Below are 14,041 nucleotides of genomic sequence, written 5' to 3' on the forward strand. Positions count from 1 at the left end.
TCCCTCATTTCTTGTCTCATCCCATTCCTCTCTCTCCAAGACGAGCTCTCTTTCACACCTTCTTCCTGTTGCTTTGTTAACGACTGTTTCTTCATGCTGAACAAAGGTGCTTGTTAGGTCTCTTCACCCCAGTGGTAAGAAAAAAAGGACTGAGGTTAACCTTTAACGTAATGAAGGATCATAAAGGGAGTTTCTGTGCCCTCTTGGAGGAAGCCCTTGCTATGAGCAGGGCCCTTTGGTGACCTTTGACCACATATGGTCATTGCCCAGTGCTTGGATATGCCCTTTAATGACCAAGCAGTCTAATCAATGGATCATTTTTCACTTTGGAGACTGAGAGGGCTTGCTTTATGCAATACGTAGCCATGAAGAACAGAATGGAAAAGAAACAGAAGTAAAAATAGGATTGCTTAAAAAGCCCTGAAATTGAAACTGCATGTGTCAAAAAAACAAAACAAAACTCTAAGCAGTGACAGGGTGAAAACCCATCATTTGCTGTGGTTCCAAAATGAAATATCCCAAGCCCAGTCCTGCCAATAAAGCCTTGAGACAACTGCTTAGTCAGGTTCAACTAATCATGTCTTTTTGTCGATGTATTTGAAACAAGCGAATTGTCGTCAATGGCATAAGTCATTATTGTCCTGACCCTAAAGCCCTCTTTAATTAACCCATACATTTGATTTAATACTGACTAAACTGAGTCCTTTCTTGTTTTTGACATACAAGTTACACAGTGGAAAGATTAGAAACCAGATTCTATGTTTTATGTTTAATGGCTTTAGATGTTTTGATACAAATCAGAGTCTAAGCTCACTTTAGGCATCAAAGCAGCGTGCTGCACTATTTTTTTTTTTTTTTTTTTTAGGATGACATTTTACCGAGGAATGCTGAATGGCTCTCTGTGGATAAAGCATACTCACAGTCACTTAAAAAAGTTGAAGCATCCTTGTTTTGCTCCTTGCAATATCAGTGCTGCAATACAGTAGATGATCATGAAAGGATGCTGATAGTTTTGACCGCAGGCCATTGAGGCTCTCTCTAGATAGAGGGCAGTGCCACTATGGCACTCATTAAACCCCCCCTCCCCTCACTTCCAGTTACCCCCGCTTGGTAATCACCACCAGAAGGGAATTTCTCTGCACATGCTGGTGGTTTCTGGCTCGTTTCAACCTCTGCTTCCCATTGAGAAGGGAGGAATTTAAATTTTCATACACAAAGAGGAGAAATTACTCTCACAAAGTTGTTCCTGTCTCAGAATGTCTGGATCGCTTTAAAATATCCCTAAAGCCTTTGAAAGCAAGTGATAAAATGTTATCAGGAGAATGAAAAGGGGGGGGGGGGGGAGAGTGCTATTCTTTTATAGGTCTCTCACTCTCTGTGAAGTGGCAGCAGCCAGTTTTAGCTCTGTCTATCTGTGATCCACATAGCTAACTAATCGTGTTGTGCAGCATGTGGTCTCTGGGGCTCCAGGCCAGGTGTTGGTGTTAATCCTGGAGCCCTCAGAACACCTGTTAGGGCCAGCTTCAGCATCAGCACAGACATTTGCTCTGGTTACTCTGCTTAACCAAACTGACTTATTCTCACTGAAGACTTGAGTCATTAGAAAACATCCCAAGTGAAGCCATACCACTAGCTGCCATTTATATTTAATCTTATTTGGAAGACAGTGAAACCTGTCATGAGTCCTTTTTCTTCTGCGACATGACAGTTTATTTTCTGTTAGCTCTTTTTAGTTAAATAAAGATTATGGGGTTTATTTTTCTTGGGGGGGCGTGACATGGTTTATTTGTCTACTGAGAGCTGAGAGTATGTCACATTGGTTAGGGGGTACCAATCTGAAGACTCAAGTTTTACTTCATGGCCTTTGCTGATTGCTAACCACAGCTAGCCAATGCTAGCTAGATTTAGCTAGGCAGATTTACTAAATATGGTACAATAGGTGTGAGCACAATCCCTAGCGTTCATAGGCGTAGTTAGTTTTACTGGTTATTTCCAAAATTAGGTGCAGTCAATATCTTTTCAATATCATGCGCAAAAAAATAGTACATGCTTTTTTTTTTTTAGCAGTAAATTGTGATTGGCAAGTGTTAGTAAATCCGTTTGTGTGCTTGATTTAAATTTTCTCTTCCCCATATTTTGCACCTCGAGAACATGGTCAGTTGCAAAAATCTCTCAGGTCGCACCTCTAAAGGCCTTTACACACCAGACGTCCAAAATTCTGTGTGAATATTTTGTAAAAACTATTTTTCTGACTCACCTATTCTTAAGTCAGACTCTATCCTTGTGTTTAATTTCATGTTTAATTTCACTGGACGAGTTTGCAGCATTTTTTTGAACCAAGCTCGATTTTTCTGATCTGAATAAACAGATCTGACCAATCAGACTACTGCATTTGGCAACAAGTTTAAGCTTTAACTCAAAATGCGGTGCTGAATATACAATAATAGGAATAGCAAAATAATAGTACTTTACCTCAGACATTTCTCTTACCCCTCAGATGTGGTCCCAGCTTTGTTAAACTCGTGAGACTTGGATGAACCCAGAATCTTCAATTCTTACTTTTTCTTGTTTAGAAACATCAGGAACAGATCATCATGGCTTGATGTCGACTTCTTTTTTTCAGTCTGTTTTTTGAATACATAGCAAGTTCTGAAAAATGTTGAATATCAATTGCAATGAAAAGTTTATTTTCTCTTCTTCCACAAAGTGTGCTCAGATGCAAAAAGTCACACAAAATCCCATTTTGGACAGACTGGTGCGGTGGAATTGCCTCACTGAAAGAACATCCAGGTTTCTCCTACACTCCAAAGACTTGTAGTTAGCAACGTGAAGAGTGTCAAATATAAAAACTACAAGACAGGCAACACAACTACCACAAGGTTATCCTTTTCATCCTCTTCTCCAAAAGTGTGCTCAGATGCATAAAGTTGGTTACGATTTTGACAGACTGGAGGAAACAACATAAACACATTATTTTCTGACTAGATTGTTTTCAGGAAAAATATGACACTGAGAATGACACACAACTACCCTCACTAGAAAACAACAGGACTGGTTAATAATTAAAAGTTATTATTATTTTCACTACACAAGAGGGTGGTTGTCTGTAAGATAGCTTACAGTCGTTTGTAACATTCAAACAATGAACCAGTGTTGCAGTCTTGCTTGAATCCTGCTAAACTGTCTTTTGTCATTGTGTCTAGTTTAGTAGACAAGTTTTTACTAATATGAAGCCATCAAAGGTCAAAAAATTAAATGGATCAAACTGGTATAAGTGTCTTTGCTCAGTTTCTGTCTGTGTCAGCTGCAGAGTTGTGAGCTGTCAGTGTTCAGCTCTGTCTTCCTCTAAACACACAGATCGGGCATGAGCCTGGAAGCCAGGTGATTCTGCCTCTGACGTTGGACACCAGAAGTAGTAGCACTACCTATGCTGTGCCCACTTTGGGGCAGAGACACATTTCTTAATAATACGTACTAATGTGGTTGTGAGTAAAGTAATAGATTGCTTTGGTAATTACCCCACATTTAGTGTGCTAATTCATGTATTCCCTTGGCAGTTCAACATCTAACAGCTTCTTCGCTGTCTTTTGTTTGTTTGTAGGATTTGGAGTAGTTGAACTGCCCTTGTCAAAGCTGGGGTAAGTTCCAAAGGTAAAGTAATTTAACAAGTTGCTTTCATAGCTGACTAACTACTTTTCAATGTGACTCTCCGGTGAGAAAGATAAATAAGACACTTTATAATCATTCCCCCTACTGTGTGCTCATGTTTCAGCGGATCCCTCAGTTTTGAGAGACCCAACAATTCTCAAACAGAACATTTTTGGGAAAAATAAGACTACTGTACACATCATCAAATAATTACAGAGTAAAGTTTTGAACTGGGACAGCATCATGCTTTAAGCAACAGAACTTAAATGAACCTAATGAAAGCAATGTGACAACTCAAAACACTGTCTTACAATCACTTGGAAAAAGACTTTGCCAGCTGCAAAGATTATGTTAAATCATATTTGGTACTTGACAACTTGCCCTTTGTGTGTTCTCTCAGAGACCCTCAGCCACTACACACAGCTTTACAAGATGTTATGACCTCTTAAACAGTGGCACTTTAAAGTATTCCTGTCCTGTTCAGTGGCCCACAGAGGCCAAGTTGTTGCCAGGGATTATCAAAGTTAACAGGATTTTAATGGGTCCAGGGAGACCGGTAAAAGACCCTACCAGGGCCAGGTAGTTCTCCTGCTACCCGTCTCTCTCTCTCCCTAATGCAGTCAGGCTGCACATCCAAGAACCAGCTAAATAATAAACAGATGGCCAATACCAAATATAGCCAGTTCCAGTTCAAACTACAAAGGGACCCCAAAATGAAATGATAGGGTATTAAAGGGCAGATACAATTTGCAGGTCAAAATGTAATGGCAACCCTTCACTGTGCAAATTGAAAATTAACCTTTCGTGTTACTGAATGATTCACAGCTGATGTTGTGCGCGCACTGCGGGCGCTCTAGCTGCAGCAGAAAAAGCTGCCGGAAACAGGTAGCGATGAAGTCGGATCGTATTTATGACTCTGTGCTGTTTCTCTCATTTGTCTCTTCAAGACCTGCTGCAAGAAAATCGGGACTAAGATGGAGCGCTGAGCGAGTGGAATGTGCACTGACTTTGAGTTCTGCGGCTGTCCTGTTCTCACATTTTGTCTCCGTCATACATCACGTTTGAAAAGTTTTGTCCATAAACCAAGTTTTTCTGGTGCAGCTTGTAAAATGCAAGGTCATTTCCAGATGATTCCACTTGCAAAACAAAATGCCACTCATTTTTCATAGAATTATGAAATCCCAAAAACAAATGAGTGTTTTTTCCTGGATTAATGCATTTATACAAATAGACTGGCCTCTTTTTCGCTGTTCCTGGAGCAATAATCCATGCCTTAAACCCCCGCGGCAAGAAAAGGCTTATGATGCTAACCTTGTCATATTCAGCAGCTATCAGCGAAATGACCACTGTACCGGGCCAAGCTGGTAAAGTGGCCTATTCATTATCCTAATCTCATTAGTTAAGATCTGTTAAGTAGAGACTGGTTTTAATGCATGCTTTTCCCTTTTAATTATTGACCATAAATACATTGGAGTGCATTAGGGTCCTAGGGTGAAGAGCAGAGCTGCTCCTAATAGATTAGGAGACAAGCACATTATCTAAATGTACATATCTAACTAATCATGCATCAGCCATAGCCATGTGAGCATTGTGACATCAATTGCAGTTTGACATTTGACCCCAGCTGTGACCTCTCTGGGGTCCGGTCCCATAAAGATTTAGTGCTGCTCAAAAAAACAGAAAGAGAAGGAAAAGTGACGTCATGAATGCGGCACAGCCCCTTCCTTTACTTCCCATAATGATTAAGGCTGCTGTGTTAGTTCTGAATGCTAACAGATTATTTCTAAATTGCTCCACGGTTAATCATGTTACAGATTGAATCATTTAGGGATTAGGTTGGAATACATGAATAAGCACTCTACTGTGCTGGATGTCAGAATCCATGCTGGTGACCTCGTATTGAGGAGACACAGGAGAGAGAAAGAGGAGAGGAGAAGCTAGAGGTCTACCTCTTGTCACTTTTGCTCTCCGTCTGTCTTAGATTTTTTTCCCTCTCATTCTACACAACACGCACACACACAAGCACTCCTGCTCATTCTCTCAGTGATGAGGGAGAGTGCTGCGTTCACCACACAGAGGGGCTCTTGTACAGTTGTGAGAGGCTATTGTGTAAAACAAGAGCGAGGCTACGCTGCTCAGAAGTATCATCCCAGCTGAGGACCATCATCCCCTTGTCTGTGTCTGTGTGCCTGTGTATGCGTTTCTTAAACACATGGAGATACATTCTCTGTCGTTTGGTTTCAAATCAACTGTAGGTCAAGATAAACACGATACATCCTGATTAGATTAGATTATAGTTTTAATTTACTGTATAAAGAATTGATTTAATTAAATGACACAACAGACTAGACTGCCTGGTTTAGAGAAAGAAAGGGAGGGATTTTTACGTAATAGCTTCAAATTTAGACATGCAAAATTAAACATAAACCAAATCCTCACTCAATCAGCTTTTACTGTAATCAGTGTAAATATTGCGACTGTGCTAAATTCAAAACACATGCTTATGGTCAGAGAATACAAAGAGGCAGCAGTGAGAAAATCCGCAACCTAAAAATTGAACAACCTTACTTCAGTCTCAACTAAATATATGAATATAGGATATAGAAAAATTGAATTTGTATTAAAAAATATCCCTCACTGCATGTATATTCATTCAATGACTTATTTATGTTTAGCTTACTTGCTATGAAACTAAAATATGGTCATCAAATATCCCAGCTGATGAAGGGAGTGTCTTCTTTTCTGATAAATAACCAAGTCGTTCCATCTCTGTATCTGTTATTATTGCAACAGGAGGCCACAGAGCAGCTGTTGAATTCCCCGGCACAATCATCCCCTCACTCCAAATCCAGTCAGAGACACACAAAATAAGGACTATTGTTTTGTTCCGTGAATATCTGTAACAGTACACAATGTGTTTGTGTGTAAAATAAGAGCTTCAGTGTTTCTTAGCCTTAATAACTGGCTATAGCAAAGTCACCAGTGGGGTAAAGTACATGTGTAACATCTCTTTTCTATCTGCGCTGTGTTTTGTTTTGTTTTTGCATCAGTGTTTGCAACAAAACTGAATTTTTTCCCACATATTTAAGTGAATTAAACACACTCTGAAAACATAAAAAAAATTAATCACATAAATCTGTGATATTTTTCCCATGAGGCAAACAACGCTGTCACGCCCCTGCAGGCTTTTCCCAGCGCACTTCCAGTAAGCGTGCATTTAATAAGCTGCTAAAAGGATTATGAGTTTTTAGCATCACTGTACATTGAGATCTCAGGATGAAATTACACACTGTGCAGGAGTGCAGTAATTATTGTTTTCTTTTGTGATGTTAAATACAGGTGATGCATTGGCAGTGGTCCCCGTTTGATCCATTTAATTACTGTATGTATGACAACATGTCCATATGTGCGCATATGACTCTCTACATCATTATCGGGCTGCTCTGTACATTACAGTCTAATTCAACCGTGCCAATTATTGCTGGACTAACATATATGGATGGCTGTCTGAGAGCAGCAGGTCATAACAGTCATATTGTATCGGCCATATTAGCGAATCAATATGAGCCCAGGGCAGGTTGATTTAATTACACTATTATACATTAGGTTGATTAGACTACTTTCCCTGGAGTGAGTACAGACTATATGTCATAATTATGACAACGGCACAAATGATGAACAGTTCAAAGTAATATCCCTTTGTGGTTTGTCATTGTTAATCATTGTGGTAAATTACTGTGTGTTGATGCATGCTGTGCCCGCGGTGTTGATTTTATTGGCTTTTGACAAACTGTAAAGAGAGAATGAAAAATGGCGTAGGATTAGTATTTGAATGGCCTCAAAATAAAACACATTTCACCACCTTTAACTTCATATTTGTTCTTTTCTTCCTATTAATAAAAAAAAAAAACCCTGAATAGATAGTCTTTGTTTACATGTGACTATATTTACAGGCCAGCACTAATGACACCCTGTGGGCTCATATATTCATATCTCCTCAAAGCATGCTGGGAAAAAAATAATACAATTCTTTGCTCTCTGTTATGTTTGTAGCATTAATAAACCACCCAAATCAGAGCGAACCTGACATTTAGTCATTTCCTTAAGATAAGTAAATAAATAAATGAATAAGGTTGATGTTTGTGTTTTTCTTGTTTTAAAATTAAGGATTACACCCCAAACCCGGCAAACTATCATCATGCAAAATAATTAATTTGAAAATGTTATTTAGACATAATTTACATATAAATGTGTTTTCTATTAAAATAAAGAAATAATACAAATACACCATGGTGATAAATGATACCCTCAAGACTACAATTTACAATTAAAATGTTAAACGTGCTGATTATATTCAAGAATAATTTCTTCTTGACCTTTCTTCAGTCAGAGAGTTTTCGGGCCTTGGCTGAAATTTCACAGACTTACTCGCACTGTGCTTGTTTACTTTTCATCATATGTAACTATACATTTCAAGAATCGTGGGTGCTTGTTAGCTGCATTCATCCCACTACATTTTTCTACATTTAGCAAATTTGCTATATGATCATCTTAGGATGTTCTGGTTATGCTGCAACTGCAAGGATATTTATAGTAGGGCTTTTCCTTTATACAGTACAGAGCACAGAATTGATTGTAATTTACACAAATGTACAAAAAATCAAATGCAACAAAATAAACTTTGTTGTTGTTCTAATACAGTGGGGTCATAATTCACAATATGTGACCAAATTCTAATTTTTATTTTGCATACCTTTTTTTTACAAAGCCATTAAAAAATACAAAAAGCTTAATTTTAAAGCTAAGACACTTACATAGACCACAGTAATCGCAAGTCTGTAAATGCAGTGTTTTATTTGGATCCATCAGCGTCTCATTGGTACCTACGAGGAAGATGTGTCATGCCATTTCCACATGATGGCAGCAAAGCAGCAGTCATGTGTGAATTTGCATTCGCATACATTCTGTGTGTCCCTGTGTGCGCGCGCGCGTGTGCTCTGATGTGCTCGTACATGTGTATGCCATCACATGTTTGACGGGGCTGATCTGACCCATGCTAATGAATGCTGCCGACGTGGCTGACACAGTCTGACACCAGGACAAGAAAAAGACCCTCTTCTCTTCAACGCCTCCGTTTCTAGGCCTTTAAATAGCCCCACACAGCCTGCTGCATGTTTATTAGTCATGTATCAGACCAGTAGCTGATGGACATGGATGCTCATTATCAGTTAGTGTTGCTTCACAAGAGACCAATCTGGTGCCCTGTGAGGGTCGTCATTCAGAAGCAAACAGACCTGACAGCGGCATGAGTTGAACTTGAATAGACACACAATATTTAACTGATGAAAAGGCAGCTTTCACTGAAAGCAAGCGCTAATGATTCGATTCGATTAGTTCAGTCTGCATTCAGCATGATAGCTGCTAACAATAGCAATGTGATAGTTGTAAAGCGCCTGTCCTTTCTGTTACCTTTCTAGGTATTTTCTCAGTTGGTTAGCTCACCTTACATCTGTATAAGTACCACACATCCTTTTATTTTCTATAGTGATATTTTAGCATTTGTGTAATGTGACATTACACAAGCCTGAAAGGCAGACCTGCTCCTCCTCTCCCTTTCCATGCATGACATCACTATGTCTGCTTTTAATTAAAACACATAAATGGCAGTGCAGGAAATATGAGCAAAATATTTGAATTTCAATCGCTATCACGTTTCCCTTATTTCACACACGCTGCGTCTGTGGAATGTGCCCTACTGCTGCATATCCAATGGGACCGGTCCCTGAGAACAACACCTGGGAGCAGAGCAGAAAGAAGAGGACTGGAGAGTTTTTGCAGCCAAGAAATTCAGTTCACTGTGTGTGAGGAGGCAGGTGCTTTTTATATAAGAGGATTCCAAGTGTAGCAATAGTGACATTTTAGCTTGATTCACCCCGAGAGCTTCTGCAGCCATAATAAACAGATTTGAAATGAGAAGCGCTTAACCTAGAAGGAATGTTTTCTTTGGTTAGGAAATGCTAACTTTAATGCTAATTCAGACTAAATTCACTTGGTATTAAAGTGACAGATAATAAGGAACACTTTCTCCACCAGATGGCGCAAGACACTGTGCCCCTTTTTTCACTTCTTCTTTTTATGCAACATGCACTCCCATGACTAACAAAATTTGGTTCTGGTTTATGGTAAACTTTTAAAAACAGCACATACACACAAAGACTCACAATGCTCAAATACTTCCTCTTGTGATATTTTTTAATATTCCTGCAGGTACTTAAAGGAATAAGAAATGGGACTGTGTTCTATGATGTTATTTTTATAATGTTTTTTCAGTAGTTTTTTGTGTGTGTGTGTGTGTGTGTGTGTGTGTGTGTACGTGAGTGTGCATGTGTGTGTGTGTTTGTTTTTTTAAACAAATACATTTAGGGGGGGTTAAAATAATGGTCTAATATATCAGTAACCCAGCAGATGGCAGCAACAACACACAAACCAGTGTCACTATAACCACAATTCAATTCAATTTATTTCAATTCCATTCAGTTCAATAATAAAAAAAACAAATCAATAACAACAACAACAATAATATTAATAGTAAGTTGGCGCTGCTTCTTGTCGTTCTTCTTCTTCTTCTTAGTGTACTTCTTAGTGTAATATAGACTAATCACACATTTTGTAAGATTCACACAAGGTCAGGTTCCATCAGTGGAACAATTCACCATCACCTGTCTCAAACTGCAGAGAAGAACTTCTTGTGTACTGTATTAACGCCTTTCTTCATATAACTGTCTTTAAGCACAAATGTATATTTACTGCACTAGACACCAAGTGATTTACAGAAGGTTGGTTAGGCTCATGTATTTTGAGATTTTGAGCTGCTAATGACATAAACCAACTGTCTAGGCTTCAGATTCTAAAATATATTAAGTGTGTTCTACCTGTTGTTTCTGTTATCAGTGAACAGTCTGTACTTAGCGTCTTTATGTTGTTATTTATTGAGCTTTAAAACTTTGAGATATAAATCACAATATTAAAATCGTGTAAATCTACTGTACACTGGTAACAATCCATGTGTATAATTAACAGCTTCAGAATTTGAATATTTTTACCTTTTCTGTGCTTTGGGCAGTTAATTATTTTTCTCATACCCGCCCTGTGTTCAATCAACTGAAGTGTGCAATATAAGTCAGTTGTGACCAACACTGGGGGGAAGTCAACCAGTCTACAGCTGGTTTAACTTGCTGTACTATAACTGTGAGCTGAACAGAAAATCCGAAAGATTCGCACGAATAAAAAATTACGTGGTTTGGTTTGACAAGATTTTCCCTGCTGATTGGAAATGTGAGCGACTTCAGAAGTTCAGCAGACATCACAATCCACAACTGTTTGATTTAATCAGTTACTTTTTCCGTAATTGTGCGTGTGCTATTTTTAAAGATTCCGATCAAAATTTGTGCCATTGGAAAAGAAGAAAATTAATACCTATAGGATTCATTTTGAAAATGCTGAGCCTTGAGTTTTGTCTTTTAATCAAACTGATAAAGAGCTTCCCAAAACTGGTACAATGCCTCATTAGTAATCGCACTGAAACCTTCAAGCAAAACCTACAAAAGGAACGAAAGACAAGCTTCATCTTTAGATAAGAAGGTATGGTAACTCATTGCTATGAATAAGTGATAAATTGTGGTATAGTTGTAACAGGCTTGTATCAGCCATGTTTCATTTGCCTACAGTGATCATCCGAAGAGAAACTCCCTGTTCTATATGGAACTTCAGTAGCTGCATCGTGTAATGTGTACTCGCATTATGAAGAGCTTTTCTAGTCTTACTGACCAGTCAAAGCAATTTATGTAACCATATGGTAGGTATAGCAACCTCTATACTCCACAACTTTGCCTGTCTGCCACTGTAGCAGCCAGTCTGCGCTCTGTACCTAATGTGAAGTTAGGACACAGATCTGGTTCATGGGACGATATGTAAATACTTTCAGAGCTCATTTTCCACCGTAAGGATCTTGGAGTTCTTTAAAGCCCACAAGTGAACCCACACACACGCAGACATAATACTAATGTGTTCCGATGTGAGACCAGTCTAGAGCCCGACCGATTGAAAAAGTGGGAAACCTCATTTGTCTGGAGGTCTCCTCACTTGTGGCCTGGCAAAGGCTTCTGGGAAGTGCGGGAATCCGAGGAACTGAGTCACTCTAGACGGTGGGTCAAGGCAGTTTCAGACTGTTGGAAGAGAATTATGTCAGAGGGGGCCAAAACGGAATGTGTATTCTCAGACGGGCTACCAGGGATTCCCTCTGACAAGACCTGGGCTTTATTTTCTTATGGAGCAGAAGGAGAGGGAGGGGGTGGTGGTGGTGATGATGTGTGAAATTATATTGTCCAGATGTGTTTACACATGCAGCCATTACTGCAAAAGAAGAAAGACCCATTATATTTGGCAACAAACTTTCCTTGACGTGTGTGCACAGGTGTGAGTGCGTGTACATGTGCGTGCATGTGTGGCTTACATCAGTTCGTATGTTGGTAGCATTTGCTTGTGTTTATGTCCATTTCTCAGCATGATTGTGGATTTTTCCTTTGCAGATCTCCTTTTACTGGAGGATGATTATGGATCCAGACGGTTTCTCAGAAACCATACCAGTTGTGACACATGGGAGCGGCTGAGTAACACTGCCTCCTGTTGCCAGTACTGAAAGCATGCGGGATTTCACAATCTCAATTCTTTTACTGGTGGGAATGTGTCATAATAACAAAAACCCATTATGCATCTATACCGTAAGGCATTTCAGCATATGATCTGGTGAAAATTATACTGCATGCAAGACTTTTATCCACATGTGCAGAAAAAAATATGCTTTCTCTAACTGAACTTCATAGACTCACTAATACTTTGGATAATTTAAAAAGCTTCGAGCTTTATAATTGGTGATCTCAAAGTAAACATAAATGACAGGTGTAGCCATGCCCTCTTAGAAAACACCTTAGTATGCACTGAGTTACCTTAATAAGATCACAAAATTTCTGGATGTCAGTGTCAATAAAGAAACGCCCAACACAAGGAAGGTGACCATGGAATCCTGCTCTGTGTGTTGACAGTCAGTCCATTCAAGGCTAGTCCTGGATTTACTTTTACTTGCACAGCGGAGGAGTAACCTCTTGAAAAAGCATGGAAATGTGCATTCATTCACTTAAGTTTTCTTTAATGGTTTTGTAAAGTTAAGCCAATATGTATTTGGACAATGATCTGACTGGAGTATAGGCTTGTAGCTGCAATTCAAGGGGTTTTGCAAAAATACTGCATTATCTGTTCAGGGGTTACTGTCATAGTGTCTGATTTTCAGATGCTCAAAAGCATATGGAGAATTAACTGACAAGAGGTTTCATGGCCAGCGGAGGTATTTACCTTTGTAATTCCATGACAAATTAAGCAGATAAAAGGTCTGGTGCTGAACTTGCATTTGGTAGCTGTTCATCAAAACTCTCAATATGAGGTCCAAAAAGATGTCCAAAAGAGGGAGGCCATTATTAGATGGAAAAACCACAGACCTCACAAAGACAGCAAAACCTTTGTTGACTAAATCACCAATCTGGTAGGTTCTCATAAAGAATGAACGCACTGGCACTGCACTCAGCAACACCAAAACAGACAACTGAAGTAGATGATGACAGATGTCTTTCCTTGGTCAAACTAAACTAAACTAAAAAGAACTTCATTGTAGCATCAACCAGGTTAAGACTCTTAAGCATGTATTATTATCAAGGTCTACAATCAACACACACCTCCGTGAATGGAAATAGAAAAAGTTAACCTCTGGATAACCTCGAGAACAGGAAGAAAGGACTGCACTAATCTAAAAGAGCCTGCACAGTTCAGAAAACCTTGAAAAATTGAGCAAAGAAACAACTCATGAACAAGCATAAACATGGTAAAAAAAAACATGGTGAAACACTCTGAAGAACTAACTGATCAACTAGTGCTTGAAACGCAAAATCAATAATGAGCCAATGCATACTGCAAAGGCAACTCAAGAGTTTCTCAAAGCAAAGGATTAGAATATTTTTCAATTGCCACCTGATCACAGCCCAAGACAGGAGCTTTTACTAAATGCAAAACTGAATGTAGAGAGACGCACAAACGAGCAGCAACTGAAGTTGGCTGCATAAAGGCCTAGCAGCACATCCCATGAGAAAAGCCATAGCATTTAGTGCTGTCCACAGGTTCTAGACTTCAGGTAATTATTGACTGCAAGGGATTTTTATCCAAACATTAAAAACAATCCTTATATTTAAAATTACTTTAGTTTATCCAATCAACTTTGAGTCTCTGAAACTGGGGGAGTATGTTTAAAATGGCTGTGATTCCTAAGCAGCTAATGCAATGCTTTTTG

The sequence above is a fragment of the Oreochromis aureus genome, linkage group 11 (genome assembly GCF_013358895.1).
Source record: "Oreochromis aureus strain Israel breed Guangdong linkage group 11, ZZ_aureus, whole genome shotgun sequence".
Taxonomy (NCBI): Eukaryota; Metazoa; Chordata; class Actinopteri; order Cichliformes; family Cichlidae; genus Oreochromis; species Oreochromis aureus.